Here is a 17,631-nt window from a genome sequence, read left to right as displayed (position 1 = left end):
ATTAATTAGAGTAGATAGCTTTAATGTCCGCCATAGAAGAGTAGTCCGCAAGCAGAAGGAGGGAAAATCTTGTTTGAGTAATTGCCTGGGTTTGGTTTATGCGTTCTTTATTTTTATTTTTCGCGTGTTAATCTGGCCGTGTGATCTATTTCATGTGGACGGCTTAGATCGCTTCTCATTCTTCTCATTATAAGGATCTTCTCATTGGAGGGGGACCCTAAAAATAAATTATATGTAAATAAAGTTGATACACTTGGTTAACAATAACAATCGAACCAGTTGCTAGTAGAGATGGTGATGAAAGAAGAGTTGATTGATGTCCATTTGCTTTGGACTGTTTGCAGAAATTAAAAGGGTTGGGAAAATATTCCAGTGGTGTAGTATACAGAAGGTGGATCGGGGCAGAGTGCAGAGAGCTCACGATCTCGTGAAGGGCGCTTCTACAACTTTATTAGCTTTTAATAATGTTTCTTAGTTTTGGTATTTTTCTTTAAGCTCATGTCAAAAAAAAAAAAAAAAGAATCGAACGCGCTTTGTCTAATAACTTGACTTTGGAAACCAACTCCTCCAGAGTATATTATGACAACCAATCACAATAAATAATACGGAGTATGCTAGAAAAATTATTCAAAAAGTTCATATGAATTAAATAGATATAATCTATAGTTAAAAGCATTTACATAGTAATGTAATACACATATTAAATGACGAAATATCTAAATTGTAGTATTAAAGTAAAAAAAATATTCACACATAAATAGTGTGTTTCTTAGAGAAATTGAAAAAAAGGATTTCGGAAATTGATTGAATTTTTTCTTAGAGAAATTGGAAAAAAAAATTAGGAAATTAGGTTTTGATAGCGACTAGAGAAAGAATGTCATTGGGAGGATTATTTAGACTGCAACATTGAGCGTCATTCCACCATTTGGATGACAGCATATATATATTTTTCTTTTAATAAATTAAAATGGAGAGAATTAAGGGGTTATGAATTAAAATGGAGAGAATTAAGGGGTAATGAATTAAAATGGAGAGAAATAAGAGATTTTGTCATCTTTTCCCAAGTTATTAGCAATTTAACATAACAAACATACATTATGGAGAAGAAAATTAAGTGGTAATTGATTGACTTTTTTGACTTTTTTATTCATTTTATTATTTTTGTGTCATTACGGGTAAGTATGATGTAATTAAGTATTTGGTAAAAAAAAAATCGTTCTTTAATTTCTATCCCTGATTTTGGTGGGTTAAGTTAGTTGTAATTAAGTATTTGGTAAAAAAAAATTCCTTTTTAATTTTGACTTTTTCCTAGTTGTTACTTGTTGTTTTATTAGTGGCGTAATTTGTGGTTGGGCGTACGTAATCTTTATTGTGATTAAGTTATATTTGTGTAGTTTTCCTTATTTACTTCTAACTTTTTCCCTTTACAAGCTTTTCTATAAGGCAGTCTTACACAAAAGACCACCTTGGTATCATATAAGTTAAGCAATGGAATCAATTAATGAAGCACTTGAACTAATTAGTTAAGCATTGAAATCAATTAGTTAATCAAAGGAATTAATTAGTTAAGCAATTGAATCAATTAATTAAACAATGTAACCAATTAGTTAAGAAATTGAACTAATTAATTAGTTAAGCAACTAAAGTGGTCTTTCCGGTAAGGCGGTCTTACACAAAAGTTGTCGTTTTCCCTTTACGACGTTATTTATTGTGGCTATTAACTGATATTTTTCCTTTTTGATGTATTTAATACTCCCTCCGTATTTAAATAGGAGACACACTTACCATTTCCGGCCGTACTTAAATAGGAGACACACTTGTCATTTTTAATAACTTTTTATCCCCACCATCTGATTAAATAATATAATTTACCCTATGACCACTACCACATTAAACAAAATTAATTTCATAAACCCCCTACACCACACCCCTCAAAAATTTAATGATCCCCACTTATTTTACTTGATTAAAATATTTACCCCTACCCCACTTGTTTTATTATTTTATTCCATTCAATTATTCTTTCTTAATACATGTGTCCGGTCAAGTGTATCTCCTATTTAAATACGGAAGGATATTAATATAATTTATGGTTAGTAAGGGCATGTTATAGGGACATCAAAAGTGTATTTACTAAAATAACATCAGGTGTTCCCTTATAATATATAGATACTTTATCGTACGAATACTACATAGACTTTAAATTTATGGGGCGGACTGTTGCCCAAGTAGGACCACCCCTAGATCTGCCGATCTCTTACATTGTAAATAGTGTCAAAATTCTAAATGGGAAAAATATTAAGGAAGGAAAAGAGTAGTAAAATAATAATAATAATAATAATAATAATAATAATAATAATATTTGACTTTGTTAGCATTTGATTTATAATAATAATAAAAAAAATAATAAAACCTATCGTACACATGTCATCAATCTTAACCATTACATCAAGACATCATTGGTATAATAATCTAATAGTTGATTTGATGAAATGTTAATCTGATGATGATGTTATTAGTTGTCATGATAGTGTGGGAAATGGTCCATAGCATGAAACTAAATGCTGAATAATGAATAAGTTAGACATAAATAAGTGCACCCTACAATAAAAGTGCTTAGATAATTGGGATATGTTCAGTAAAGAGACTTTATTGTTGTTAGTTTCACGTCACATTCACTTCCAAATTTAAGACAAGAATATAATCAATTTTTTGTCTTTCTTTTCCCTCTCCTTTTTTTTTTGTATTCCTAATTTCTTTATTTGATAGCAATATTAATTTCAATTCTCACTTTTTTACCTTTTTAACTAATGTACAATATTAATAATTATTAGAACCAGCCGGCAGTATATACATAGCATATATATTTCTGTCACAGTGTCATGTCATAAGTTCATAAACGATTGTCAATATAGATTTAAAAAGAATTGAAAAAAAAATTCACCTCCTTGCAAGCATGTGTAGCTCAAAATCTACAAGCTTGGTTAAATAATTAATGATTAAGAAATTATTGTTATGAAATATAATATGGATGCCCATTATACCCATTAGTATTTCCGGAATATTCTAGGGTTCAGTCAAACCCTAACTATTGTATCCTATATATACCCAGTATTATATGGAATAATTGACACAACCATATTCTCTCTCTTATCTCTCTTGTTTATTCACAACACGTTATCAGCACCATCGCTAACGAACAGAAGATAACAATAGGAACGAAAAAGAAAAGCAAAGGAGATAATCACCATTAATGTAAGTTTAGGTTTTAATTGTCCGATTATTTAAACTTGGTCACTATGAGCTAACGAACAGAAGATAACAATAGGAACGAAAAAGAAAAGCAAAGGAGATAATCACCATTAATGTAAGTTTAGGTTTTAATTGTCCGATTATTTAAACTTGGTCACTATGCTATAATTTTTATCTATTATATTGTTTTGGGGCTTATGATTTATCGATTTCGGTTTTAGGGTTGCGGTTTATTTTGTTCCTTATTGATTAGTTATGTGCCGCAATGTCTGAGTGTATATTATATCACCGTTTCAATTTTTTCGGATCTATATTATATTACTATTGTGTTTGCGTTAATTGAAAAGCAATTGTAAAATCCTTAGCCAATCCTTCCTACTTGTATTTTTTTTTCAAACTGCAATTTGATCAAAATAAACTCAATTACATAATTTCTTCCGTATGTTTGACATTATGTTTATGCATCATGATAACTTTTTATATTGTTAATTAACTGGTATTTGTATATTTTGTAACTATTGAATTTGCACAATATAGTGCATTACTTGTATAATGTATATGTAAGGTATATTTGGTTTTGAGTATTATACTTGAATTTATTTATATTATGGTCTTCCCGATTTCTTATCGTTGTGTTCTTAATTGGAATATTAATGGAGTTGGATTTTCATTTGTGTCGCAATTAGTCTCGATCTACATGATTTAATCTATTTGACGATCATTTATGCGGTTACTTTTGACTAATTATTGGACCTTTAATAGTTTACATGTACTATTATCTATTGATTGATGATTTAGAGGAGATTCTTTTATATTTTGATAGACTGTTTACATATCATATCATAAAGTATTACATCGATTTTTATCAAAAATTTTAATGTTTGATTCAACTAGTTGTACGTTAATGGTTTACCCAAGTACAGTCTTACATCATCCATGGCACTAAATGCCTTCGTTTTTCGTTTTTCTGGTTGTAGATTATTAACCATACTACGTAACAGTGATGTTAAATAATACGGAGTATGCACATATGACTTATGAGAATTTATGATCTATATACACATGTTAGTGTTCTACGTATGTTTTAGTATTTTGGGACTCGCAATTAAGTTCAAAGTTGAATTGTTCCATACAGGTATTCACATTACTAGACCGATTGCTGATATAATTAACTTTAAGTATTGCATTGTACAAAGTATATTTTTGTGGAATATTTTTGTGTGTTTTTAAAGTCCCCAAATTCCAGTAACTTTTTACATTAATTGCACGGCAAACCCATGTATGAGTGAACTTATTGTCTCAACTATGATGTCATTGTTTTTAGGTTCAACAGTGTATGATATTTCGTATATTGTAACTATATGTGTTTATTTATGTACGTGATTGAGTATTGTGAGTGAATCTGTCTATTAAAGATCCAATAAATTCTTTGGAGTAATATGAAGGAAATGTAGGTATAACTACCATAAAAATTGTGACTATTACCAAAAGCTCGTTATGATTGGTTGTATTTAAGATTGCAAGATATTAAATTTGTGATTGAGTATAGTTCAACCATGTTTAAAATTAATTCTCATCTGAAATGATGTGGAAAAGAGATTACTTATACATATATGTTAGAAAAAACGTATTTCACTTTTCATGCAAATAATGTTGTCCTGCAGACACAGTATCGAGAAAAAGGGTATTGGTCTACTAAAACAAGTAGAATTTATAATAGAATTTACTAGAGAATATTGAAGAACTTAAATATGTGGTCTTGCTCTTCCCTGAAGAAAATTATTTATCAAGGGTGTTATATAATGTGAATATACCTTTGACTGTTGTTTACAAGTCAAAATAGGTTCACGACTTAAGTTTAGACTTTGACCATTAAAGGCCCGATGACCTTTTGGGGAAGTACAAGAAAATATGACCTAGAAAACTATAATAGTTTCTAAATCTTGTTGTCAAGATTCCCTACATTTCTTTCATGAAACTAGTATGGTCCTGCAGACACGATATTTTTGAGAGAAATCCAAGAGTGTTTTTGAATAGTTATATATTGTCTTTTTGGTGGATGGAACAAAATAATGAATTCTTGAAGAAAAATATTATGATCACGTTCAACTAGGTAAATCATTCCCAGAAGTGAATGAGAAATTGCATGACTATAAATTGAAGATGATGTCAATAGTCATGATCGAGAATGTGAAAGTAAAATATTGTAGAACCATGGGTGAATGAATTAGTATGAATGAAATTTCAAAATACACATATACACACCGGAAGTGAGATTGTAATGATGGAAAGCATGTACAAGTTAATGATGAGAAAACTCAAATTTTATATTTTTTTGGTTGGTTACGGAGAAAAGATAAATAAATATTAGGCCCATTACACCAAAACATCTTGTTGATCTTTATTAGCACTCATCAACGGAGAATAAATTGTATATAAACATGGTGTATGAAGATATTGAAAGAATATGTCTAGTAGACATTGTAGCGCGCTCTCCGAACTAAATTTATACAGAAATACATGCAAGGATTAGGGGGAGATAGCTCTCAACATAATAAAATTAGTAGTATATGATCAAAATTATAATTCAATTATCTTGAATTCGGTACAAATATGAAATATGTGTTCATATTTTATTGACTCGCTTTATGAGCATGAGTACAAGACTACATTCTGGAGAAGATACTTTTGTGATATGTACCAAAAAAATTGTAATGGATACTCCTGTAGAGTACCATCTATCTTCCATAAGTTTTGTTTAGATTGTCTTGCGGTTAAAATTGAGACATCAGTTTGTGTCGTTATATCACATCACAATATGTTCAAATTATAGTATTTTATAATTACAGTGATCACTTTGAGAAGATAACCAGCAGTTATCGAATGAAATACTTTATATGATATTATATACGCATGATGTGATAATCCAGGCCATCCGGGGTTTAAGAACACCCGTTATGAGAATTTGAAATTTTTTATCAAATAAAATTTTATGTGCTGACACTCCCTCATATGTTGTATATATTCAAAGGCAGGACAAAATAATGAGGTTGAGTTGTATTTCAATCGAATAGTTATAATGAATCGATTGAGAAAATAAATACAAGAGATATTAATGATTTTGAAAAATTGTATAATGATAGGTGATTTGAAGTTCACCATGATAGTAAGTGGCCTGAAGTTCACCAGAATGATAGTAGGTGACTTGAAGATGACCAATAAGTTTACAAGTATTTTGTGATTGATATAAGTATCATAAATAAGCATCATAAATCTCTTGATCGGGGCAATCATACGTCAGCACGAAAAGAGAAAATATGAAGAAAAACAACTGCATATTATATCTACTCTCCATAACCAATGTTGATCTCCAGAAGAGAACAAAAGTATGTAATATTTATCAAAATACACGTTGAAAAGTGTATTATTTAGTTGGTGAAATTTTTTATGCCCCGTAACATATTGAAAATATTTTCCCAACTTAGGGGGAGACGAGCAAGAATAAGTTGGCAAAATTGAAAGATAATAAATTGATCCCCATATGAGTAAGTGTACATGCCAGCTTTATGTCCTCGAAGTATGTTTGGACATAAATATCTATGACTTGATTGTGTTAAATTGTTACATGTTCAAAGGCATAAAGGTGTATGATAGTCATAGTGCTCGATGTTAGACATAGTAAGTGTTGAGAAATATATCTTGCCAATATTTATTTAAATCTCTACACCTGAAGTGTAGATAATATATATGGTTCCAGCATAATGATGAGTTACAAAATTATTTATATGAAAAGGCAAGATAATGCAGTTGATAATATTTCTGAGAAGAAAGAAAACACTATTATATAGTGTATGAAATACCCTTGCAGTGGTATAGATATCTGAACTATAATAGATGGCCCATGAGAAAAGAAGAATGGTACCTATTGAATAAGTATTCAGATATCATTAATGAATAGCATGCACAATATATGTTTGAAGAATTTTGATGATACCGGTATATGATGGAACCGAAATATAATGCATATGCGAGAAATAATGGATTTTGAATAGGGGATCGTAAATCTATGTCTATTTCTACGTAGACATAACTATAATGATTAAATGAGCTCATGGACCTGAAGTCCAACAAGATATGGATTTAAAATATCCACACTGTACAGTGTTTTGCATTTTGAGTCTTACATTCATTTACATGTGTAGTTAATATGTAAATGCATCATTCATCATACATTTAGTTTGTTTTGTGTTTTATCATGATTGATTTTCATTTATCAAGTTATATATGTTTCAAAATTATTATGATGTCATATATGAATATGCATCCAAAGAATGGTAAGACGGATTTGCAACTTTATGAATATTATAAGAGGAGTTTCTTACTCCAATGGGCGAATAGTTGCGAAAGAAGTATATATATAATATTGATTTAATAGCATGTTATGAATCATGCAATAAGAAGAGTTCCTGCAGAACTTATTCATGATGTTCTTAAACATCTACCCTTTTGAGTTTTGCATACAAACATCACAACATTGATGAGATATTATCAAAACTCTAAAAGAGTGTTTTTGGAATGTCGTCTCAACCAGTAGTTTGAGTACTTGAGAGTTTTGAAATATACATATTAATTTATTCATGAAAGAATTCTTTATAAATATGAATCATCTTAAAATATAAGATAAAGGTATGTAATGTCCTTCCAATGGATATTATGTCATGGTCCAGAAGAACCATAAATAACATTATTAGCTATATTATACCTCCAAATTGGACGATGATATTGTTATTTATCATGTATTGCCATGAAAGTATGACCAAAAAGTTTGATCAATATTGATAAAAAAACTACAATTTATGACCTCCGGAAGAAGGTATATATGTCAAATATGTATGCCTAAGTTTTGTAATATCATATACAAGAAAGTGTATTTATCTCAGGTGAAGTTAAAGAATTATTATATTATGCATCGGAAAAATCAAAAACAAATGTATCGAATGAGATAGAGAAAAGCACATGATCTTACAGGTATTATTTTCAAAACAATTGAAGATTCAAGTGAAGCTTTGGAGAATCAATTTTCAAGGAACTTCATGCTGCAACATTTGAGAAGCTACTCAACAATATTGGATGGATTGCACAAAAGATCTCAATTGATGTATTCATCAGGGGAAGAAATACGCGTTGCACTCTTTTTCCCTTAACCAAGGTTTTGTCCCACTGGGTTTTCCTGGTAAGGTTTTTAATGAGGCAACATTTCAAGCGTATTATGAAGAGCGATGTACTCTTTTTCCTTCACTAGGTTTTTATCCCACGTGGTTTTCCTGGTAAGGTTTTAACGAGGCATAATCTTCAATAATGGACATCCAAGGGGGAGTGTTATGAAATATAATATGGATGCCCATTATACCCCCATTAGTATTTCCGGAATATTCTAGGGTTCAGTCAAACCCTAACTATTGTATCCTATATATACCTAGTATTATATGGAATAATTGACACAACCCTACTCTCTCTCTTATCTCTCTTGTTTATTCACAACAATTATATATATTTTGAATAATTAAAGTAAAAAATTTATGCAAGCTCCAAAATGTTGTAGTTAACCGTGTATTGAAGGAGCATGTAGCTTGAAGTAGTATGTAAAAATAATTACGGATTTTTCATGAAATACCCCCGAATTTTAGCGTAATTCACCAAATGCCCCTCGACTTTCAGAAATTTATAAAGTACCCCGATTAAAATACTTAACGTATCAAATACCCTTATTTCAAAACTTAATATAACAAATATCTTTAATGACGTCATCAAACCTATAATCGACCAATTAACGTCTAATTAACCCAGCTAATCCCTAATTAACACCCTTAATCAACCCACCCATTAACAAACCTAATTAACCCACCCATTAACCCCACTGAACCACCCATTTTTTTTGGTTTTCTCTCTCTCCTTCCTTCTTCCATCAACTAACCATTTATTTTCTTTTTTCTCTCTTTCCTTCCTGCTTGTTTTGTTCGATGTTTGAGCTTAAAATCAAAGGATTGTCATTTTTGATGCAATTTATAGATAATCATTTTGTCGATTTTGGTGGATTTGAGGAAGATTAAGGTCGAGTTTATTGAAATTAGTCCAATTGGAAGCTTAATCGAGCTGTCCACTTTGTTTATTTCACGAATTGGTTGGATTCTGGAGATTTGGGGAAACCCCGTGTGATTAAATTTGATGGGTATACAAGAAATCAACGAAATTTGAGAAGACAAAGGATCTTGCAATTGAGCCAAGGCTGCCATTCACTACTACAAATCCCGCCTTTTATCGTCGCTTTTTCGGCCATTTTTCGTCGCTTTAAAGCGTCGCGAAATTAACCCTCGACGCTTTCCTGATGGGTCGAGAAAATCAGAGTCGAGAATATTCTCGACGCTCCCTTGCGTCGCAAATGTAGACGCTTTATGACGACCCCTTTCTTTGCCCACGTCGACATACCCGACGCTTTTAAGCGTCTAGAAATTTGATTTTTTTGTTGACAAGATTTTTTCCCGCTTTGTCCATATTTACCTACTTAATGTTCGCGACGTCTACAGGCGTCCAGAAATTTATGTTCGCGATGCTTAAATGCGTCCAAAATTTGTGTTGGCGAGAAATTTAATTCTACATTAGCACGGTAACACGACTAGATTTATTTGTATAAGCTTTTTTTTCCTCTTATTCATGTATCACATATAAGCCCTTTTTATTCTACCTATTCTTGTATCGCATATATATAATATACATAATAAAACATTATTCATCACAATTATAAATTTAAACTTAAAGTGCAACGCAAGATTGATCAATGAAACCTGAATTGTGAATGGTCTTCAATTAACAATAAAATCAACTTACAAAAACTTAAAGTATAAAATTAAGTAATACAAAAACCTATTAGTCTAAAATTTCATCTTGAAAACAAAGGCCAATCCAAGCCTATAAGTACAAGAGTATGAACTTCATAGTAGAAAGAGGTACACATCATCCCTTGATTCCTTTCTTCGACCACCATAATCTTCAAATGAATCACGGACCTTGTGGGCCTATGGCATGCATAATCAAAATACAAATAATGAAGGAATGTAATGGAACTGAATTGTGATCTACAGAGTATTATTTAATAGTAAGGCTATATAATTAACATGTTATTTAACTTGCAGCTAATAATGTAATCAAAAGATGAGTTTTGTTTCTCCTCTTACCCGAAAAAATCTTTACTTCAGTTATTTCAAGGATAGTTTTGTCAGTATGCAAAGTGTTGTGTTTAGATTTTTTTATTATCTTAGGATGAAAGGAGTATTTGTTACATTGATGTAACTCTGGTGTCTTAGCAGTCGTTGCTAGTTTTGGCTTTTCAGATTCATTCACATCATTATAAGCATAAACTGGGGAAATTTTACAGATAAAAATGGTATAAATATAGGTGTCGTAAAAGGAAAATTACCTTCCCGGAAGCCATTCAGATACTGAATTAAATGTACGAAGGACTGCATTAGTCTTGTTTGAAGCAAACTCTGGTTGCAAAGCGCCTAAAATATAGTAATGGGAAAAAATTAAACAAAGTAAGTGGCTAAATTCAGTAAGGAGAGGACTGACCAAGGGTAGATTGACCTCTGCTGAGTTCATTAACTTGATTTTGGGATAATATACTAACATTGCCAACTGAGGATTTTTAAAAGCGTTATAAAATAAAAGAGATAAATTGAGAATCACATGTAAATGGTACATCGGATAGCAACATCCCCAAAATCCAGCCTTGAAATAAATTAAACAAATAAACTACTTAAATATCTGAAATTTACAGAAGAAACACAAATTAGAATGTCAGTTCTTCTCAATGGAGGCACCAAACATCAATTAGATAATTACGCAAATTAGCAGGAATATAAAGAGACCAAGTCATAGATAATTACAGCTTACTGAAAACAGATAAAATGTAGCAGGAATATAAAGAACTAAGAACGCAGTACTACGAAACTTGTTTTATTACCTTACAGGTTCAAGGAGTTTAATTATTTTTTTCTCTAAATCCCTAGAATAACAAACAATCAAACGAGATTAGCTCCCTGGTTTAATCTGATTTAATTATAACGTTATCTAGCAAAGTAACTGTAGAAACATATGGCATAATAGCTAGAGCCTAGACATTATGAAACCCAATTGGGGTAACACGGAGTGAGAGTAGTAAGAATATTATTTACACAGTTAAATAAGTGGCAAAATAATTAACAGCAACTCATCGATTCATGAGTTATCATTATATAACGAAGATCAAAGCTCATAAATTAATAAAAGGTTCTTGAATGAGCAATTGAGCACATACAACCTCGGTCTTCTTGTATCCTTCTCAACCTTATGTGGGAGAGTAAAAAAAGTTTGGGCCAAACTCAGCAACAATATAATGGATGCAGCAAGTGAAATGTTAGGTGAGCACAAAGAAAGACTTCAGAACACAGACATCGTTCATCTGTCATCTCCATAGTTGGCAGGCCTGCACTAGGCATTTCCTCTGGCCAAGGAGTACTAAATGAATAATAGAAGCTTGTTATTTTACTTTTAATGCTTAAAGAGCTACTATAAACTTCTTTTCTTTAAGCAACAAAACAGTAAATAATAACACAAAGATAGACTTTCTAGTCCAAAGCCTATATATATTTCTTTTACTATGACTATTAACACTTAGAAGCTTCTTAATAACACTGATGCTAAATTTACACAAAGAAGGAGATAAAGTACATAGGGCTGAAGCTAGTCTCAAAATAAATAAAAGAAACAAGTAACAAATACACAAAGGGCATAAAGTTTAACATACCATACCTGTGTGTTAAAAATCAGTAGCCAAAGAATGAGAACGGTCACAATTTAAATAGAGGACTTTCATGGAGACATGAGGATACTAAAGGGCGAGAGACGCCTGGAGAATAGAGATAGAATAAAGACATAAAAAAGCAGTACGACATGAAAAATAGTAGTGAATATGCAAGAACTTGGTCCTATATTCACTTAAAGCAAGCCCATCGCACCCTTGCAATGATCTTGAAATGAAAAACCAATGCACTTAAAGACAAAAACAAGCACATACCGAGCGAGACAACCATAAATTCACCTATTCCCACAATTAGTCTAAGATACAAGAACAGAAAAAAGATAACTAGAATCAAATTCTCTGGGATGTCAGTTTATTATAGATATATGTTATTACCGTGCATTCCTAGGTGGGCAACACTTCAAATGGATGTGTGGAATGAAGTATCTATATGAAAAATCACTTCTCTGAACAGGACTGATGTATCTGAAATAGTAAAAACACACTAGGAAGAACAAGAGAGTATGTATTAGCATATGAAAGAGAACTTCTCTAAATAGGACAAGGACATATTACTGAACATGACATACGAAGATTCACCACAACAGTTGTAGTTTTCTCTTATCTTAGCTCTATTTATTCCAGTTCCACGTGCCTCTTAATGTTTAGCTCTTATACTAACATTGAGGAAACATTTAAATGAGCCTAAATTCCATGAATTGCATCACCCTATTCAAGTACCCGAGTCCCTATGAAGTTGTTTTACGACTAGGTAATGAAAAGACAGAGATTAGACATAAAGTTAGAGAATTTCGATCTGGAAACTACATGAATAAATTTCCATGTAAAGCTACTAGCACGAGGTTATAGAAGACTGGGAAAAATCATTTTGTTGTGTTCCAAAACAGATAAAAACTCTTTCATATGCCTCCTTACTTTAGTATCATTAAGCAAAAATTCTTATTTAAACATTTATACAACCTAATTTTAAGCAAACACCTAGTTTATCTGCCAACAGTAAAGCTTGTGTGGAAATAGTAGCACGGTTTATTAACCCACTTACCTTCACTCTGCGAGCTTAAAAAGTCCTTTTCTCTTCAATTAAACAAAAGTTTAGTACATTACATGTAGACATTGAAGCTAGGAGAATTTAGGAGCAGCTAAGAACTAGAATAACTATTTCTTATATTACCAAGGATAGTAAAAGTTGTTATTCAATAAGCAAAGAGAGAGGACGTGAACGAATCCAGACCTGCCATTCCTAATTGCTTGACTATAGTCTACCATTAGCATATGGTTACTAATTAATATTTTGACTTCTATATGGCTATTTGCCTTATTCAGTTCTAGTGACTCATCACGACAATGAAAATTGTGACGCCGGAAAAAAGTCAGTGCCTTGGAACAGTGCAAAGAAAATTCAAATAAATTGAGTTTCGTCCTAAAAGATAAAATAACAATAAATTATAGCGAAGGGTCTGTAATGTTCTAATAGATAATAACATCACCAATATTGCACAACAATAAATTACACTGATAATAGATCAATAGTAACTCATAATACTACTTTTCAGAAACTGATCAAGAACATGTATAACATATGTAAAAACATGAATCAAACATCAAATTTTCTACCTGATCTTACATCACGAATTGTCCATTCTTAGGTTCTTGCTAGTGCTTTTTATTAAACTCAAAAACTTTGATTAAGAAGCAAATACAAACTAGCCTTACAATAGATATGGGCTAAATTTGGCTTGTACAAGGCTGGAAAGAAAAATGATTCTTGTACTTGTAGTCATTTAAAGCTACACAACAGCAGACAAACGACATAGATGCACTGGATCCAGAGGCAATCAACTCAATTATAGCCAACATTATGCATATTTAGTACATACTATTCTGTTAACCATCTTAAGCTTATCAGGTCCCTTAAATCTAAAACACTTTAGCTTTCAGTTAGGACAGAATATCAAGCTGAAAAGAACAAATATTTCAACAGCCCTCAGAAACGAAAAAATTAGCACGAATTAAGGATAGAATCGCAAATTTCTAATCAACATAGACAAATCTAAACCCAATTTAAAGTGAACTCGGTATTACTCAGATCTAAACTAATTATATGAAAAGAAGAAAATCAAACAATATGATTCAACTGCAAAGAAGTATCTAAAAACCCTAAATTAGCACGAATTAGGGATATATTCGCAAATTTCTAATCAACATAGACAAGCCTAAACCCAATTTAAAGTGAACTCGATATTACTCAGATCTAAACTAATTATATGAAAAGAACAAAAATCAAACAATATGATTCAACTGCAAAGAAATACCTAAAAACCATATAAATTCAGATTTCCAAAAATAGAACGAAAATCGCAAAAAGAACAATAAACAAAAAAAATTATGTTACCTTTCACAAGACCTTAAAACCATTGATATAACGAACAAGGTTTACATCTCATAGAAAAACAATGAAAAGGTGAGAAAGAGAAATACAATCCCAAGAGAAGAAGATACGTGAAGGAGAGCTTAACATTTCATTGAGAGGAAGGTAGTAGATCTGAGATTTTTTTAGCAAGAGATGAGAGGCGGTGAGGGCTATTTTCTAAATAACTGAAGTTGGGGGCTAACCCGCTAACATGTAGCTAATTAGCCCGCCGTCACGTGGGTTTCACGTGTAATTTCGACGCCGAAAGTTGTCGAGAGTGTTCTGGACGAGGAAAGGCGTCGTGAAATAGCGAAAATTAAAATTTCCACCAACGCTCATACCCAAGCGTCGAGCACCCGGCGTCCACAAACCTAGGCTTTTGTAGTAGTGATTGACGAAACTTCTTATTTTGGGGCTTTTGTTTGCTTTGTTTATCATTGCTGTTTAATCTCAACAACAATCCCAACAAAAACCACCACAACCACCACAAAAATCTCAACAATCACAGAATGGGCAAAATCCAATTGATCTACAACCGCCACCACAACCAACGATAACTCCTACACCTCCGCCTTCTCCTCTATCTCCTCTGCCTTCCTCTCCAACTCCCCCACATTCTCATCTAACTCCCCCGCCTTCGACTGTCTCTCCTCCTCCTCCACCTTCCCCTATCTCACCTCTCCTCCCCTGGGCTATCTCTCCTCCTCGCGGCAGAAGATCGAGAGAGAAAACGAGTTGGTGGTGCAGCCGGAAACCAAAGAAACCAGTCGCGACCTCTCTTGCTTCCACCGTAGCTGTATTGTTGTTATTGGTGCTTGGCGACGACGGTGGCGGCTGTACAGTTGACAGTCTTGGTGGAGATGGGAAATCCATGGAAGAAAGTAAGAACCTAGAATAAAGAAATAGGGGAGAGAGAAAAGGAAAATATGGATAATTAAGAAAAAAATGGGTTAATGGGTGGGTTAATTAGGTTTGATGACGTCATAAGGGTATTTGGTACATTAAGTATTGAAATAAGGTATTTTATGAATTTCTGAAAGCCGAGGGGCATTTGGTGAATTAGTCCAAAATTCAGGGGTATTTCATGAAAAATCCGAAATAATAATGTGGCAGCAAGTTATATCTTGAACTTACCACTCGAGATGGTCTTAAAGTTTAAATAGTTAGGAAAAAAAACAAGGTACTTATTTTATACTTCTATATGAAGTATATATTTTTATCTTCACTTTTTCTGAAACTAAAATTAATTCATTTTTAAATAGTCATACAACATCTAAAATTTAAGAGATTTGATCTATCAAATACATATCAAATCGAAGACAATATTAACCTTTTCAGCAACAGTGCGATTGTTGCAAGTCGAACATCTTATCCTTAACACATGTTTCACATCACAGTTTTATACCACATTCGACGAAGGGGTCCTTCGATCTCTTATAGTTTTGAAACTAGATTAAATATGATTCAATTGATTGTAAGTGTAAAAACTGACATCTGCCTGACACCAGACAAATCTTCATCTATGAATCAATTTTTCCTATGGAACAAAAAGATCTTCCCTCATATATACAATAAACCTAAAATCCTATAACAAAAGAATTTTTTTTCTTCAAATAAGAAGAAAAAGCATGCCTTTCGAGGAAGAAAAGTTTCCTGCACGAGGAGGATATATATATTGTTTATAACCCTAAATAACAAGAATTTTTTTAGATATAACGAAGATTAAGGCTTTCCTTCGATTAAATCGATGCCAATCTCTTCAAAAATAGCTTATGGAGGTTAGGGTTTAAGAAAGATATGGGGGAGGGAGTAGTGGAGGGAATATTGAAAGAAATAAATATTTAGAACTCGATGATCTGGAGAATTTAAAATGAAGAAAATTGATCAAACAAATTGGCGAAAAGAACCCACCTGGAATTCTGGAAACAAGAGGTAGGTTCTCGTATACTTGGTATTATGTTGGGCTCATTAAAAACCAAATTGACTACGTAATTAAATTATGGGGTCGATTGAGGGTATAGATCAATAAAATGGATAAACCACTTGTTTTTTTTAGCAAAACAAAGAAATCGGACACAATTAAGTTTCTCCAGCAAAATATCAACTTACAACTCCTTTAGCAGAAGAAAGTAACCACTGCAAAACTGCTATTAATTCAAGCTCAACATTATAAAAAGTTAAACTAAACAGAGTATATTTAACTAGAACACTGACAACATGAAGCAAATTTTTCTTAGGCACCAACAACTTCTGTGGCCTCACCCTCAACAACAGCTTTCTCAGCTGGCCTGTCCAATTTTACATCTACATCCTCAGAGTAGTCACCGTGAACCTCCATCAATTTTCCAAGATCAAATTTTGGTGCCTTGAGGATCTTGACCTTCCTGATGTACACATTTTGAAGCGGGTAGATGCCCATGGTGGCCTTCTCGATCTCCTTTCCAATAGATTCCCAAATTTATTAGCACGAGAATGAAATAGTACTAATCCATTATTCTCCCAATCCCTCTTATTTCCCATCATATCTATCACTTTCCTACCCCTCTCAGAACACCCAAAACACTTAACAAGCTCATTTCCAGACCCTAAAATAGCAAGAACACTCTCCCTATCGCGATGTCAACTAGGATCAAGCGCAAAAACATGCAACAAATACACATATCTACGCCTATCACAAAGCTTTTTAGCTTTAAACGAAGGCGTTACCCTTTTATACCCGAAAATCCTGATCTGAGGAGGGAGATTGGAGTTCAATCGTTGAACAAACCCAGGTGGGTCAACGTAGAATCTTCCGTAAACAACCTGACCGACGGCGCTGACCCTTTTATTGGTGCGAGTGGAACAATATGTGTATCACCAATTTCGCCATTTTCTTGTAAAATTTCTCCTTTTGGAAGAGATAGAGAAAGGCCGATGAAGCCAAAGTTGAGGAGCTTCATGGAGGCGAGGGCGGAGATCCAACGCAATTGAGAAGGGGATATTTGGAGAGTTTGGAAGAACCGTCGCCGAAAATGGAGGAAATGGATCGGAGAGTTGACCGGGACGGTGCAACCGAGGAAGTCGAACACTGGACCTAGGTTGACGACGGTAGCGGGGGCGAAGGTGGTGACGG

General features: G+C 32.8%; 1 long non-coding RNA gene across 3 annotated transcripts; it reads right to left on the bottom strand.

Moving 5' to 3' along the window:
* Positions 1-10,088: 10,088 nt before the first annotated feature.
* Positions 10,089-14,716, bottom strand: LOC130467850 (uncharacterized). Of its 3 annotated transcripts, XR_008927810.1 has the most exons (4): positions 14,502-14,716; positions 12,485-12,593; positions 10,727-12,196; positions 10,089-10,325 (listed from the first exon to the last, which is right to left on the bottom strand). It is a non-coding gene; the product is annotated as an uncharacterized lncRNA (long non-coding RNA). The 3 variants fall into 3 exon arrangements; XR_008927811.1 differs by lacking the exon at positions 12,485-12,593 and having other exon boundaries at positions 14,502-14,715; XR_008927812.1 differs by lacking the exon at positions 14,502-14,716 and having other exon boundaries at positions 12,485-14,495.
* Positions 14,717-17,631: the final 2,915 nt, after the last annotated feature.

This window comes from Spinacia oleracea, chromosome 2 (genome assembly GCF_020520425.1).
Source record: "Spinacia oleracea cultivar Varoflay chromosome 2, BTI_SOV_V1, whole genome shotgun sequence".
NCBI classification, from domain to species: Eukaryota; Viridiplantae; Streptophyta; class Magnoliopsida; order Caryophyllales; family Amaranthaceae; genus Spinacia; species Spinacia oleracea.
This window is presented reverse-complemented; position numbering and strand designations above follow the sequence as displayed.